Here is a 1,214-nt window from a genome sequence, read left to right as displayed (position 1 = left end):
CGGCACCGCACTTCGTCATGAAAGAGGTTAGATGCTACGGAAAAGGGGACACGGTCACGATGTCCATATCCACTCTTTCTCGTAGAATCGAACCTCCTTCTTGACATACGTTGCTGCTCGGCGGAGAACATTCTCGCCGATATGAACACGGTATGCAAGTTCAACAAGTATGGATTTGAAAAACCTTATTGAACACGGTATGCAAGTTCAACAAGTAGCAGAAGTCATCTATGTACAAAAATTTTTTCCTTACCACTACAGAAGTTGTTGAACTTGAAGACCGTGTTCATTTCGCGAGGATATCCTCAGCTGGGCGGCACCGCACTTCGTCATGAAAGAGGTTAGATGCTACGGAAAAGGGGACACGGTCACGATGTCCGTATCCACTCTTTCTCGTAGAATCGAACCTCCTTCTTGACATACGTTGCTACTCGGCGGAGAACATCGTAGCAGAAATGAACACGGTATGCAAGTTCAACAAGTATGGATTTAAAAAACCATATTGAATTTGATAAGATAAACCGTCTAGACAAGGTAGCATCATTTTTAAACCACTGCAATAATGCATACTATATATGACACATCAATCTCCCTTACATTCTAGCTCAAAATACCTCTCCATTTTTCTACTTCATCATCACATTGTAGCAAATAATCTTTCCATCTCCAAAGCATAAATCAAAGCATAACACGAGGATGAAGTAGCAAACCTTCGCAACACTTGTGTTGGCCGAGTGAAATTCCCACGAAAATGAGGGAAAAAACTTCGGGCAGCACCTTCCTTGCTTGCTTCGGCACCACTGGAGAGTAGATGAAGCTCAGCTCTCTCTGTCAATGTGCTGGACTGGCTTGGGCTGGAGGAGGAAGAAAGTCCTCTGTCTTGGCTGTATATAATGGGGATGAGTTTTTATCCCGGTTAAAAACTCCAACCGAGACAAAAAGGAACACCTTTTGTCCCGGTTGGAAGTTTAGTCCCGGTTGGAGTATCTAACCGGGATAAAAACTCATCTCCATTATATACAGCCAAGACAGAGGACTTTCTTCCTCCTCCAGCGGAAGCCAGTCCAGCACATTGACAGAGAGAGCTGAGCTTCATCGACTCTCAGTGGTGCCGAAGCAAGCAAGGAAGGTGCTGCGCGAAGTTTTTTTCCCTCATTTTCGTGGGAGTTCAACTCGGCCAACACGAGTGTTGAGAAGGGTTTGAAACTCCATCG

This window comes from Setaria italica, chromosome II (genome assembly GCF_000263155.2).
Source record: "Setaria italica strain Yugu1 chromosome II, Setaria_italica_v2.0, whole genome shotgun sequence".
Lineage (NCBI taxonomy): Eukaryota > Viridiplantae > Streptophyta > Magnoliopsida > Poales > Poaceae > Setaria > Setaria italica.
This window is presented reverse-complemented; position numbering follows the sequence as displayed.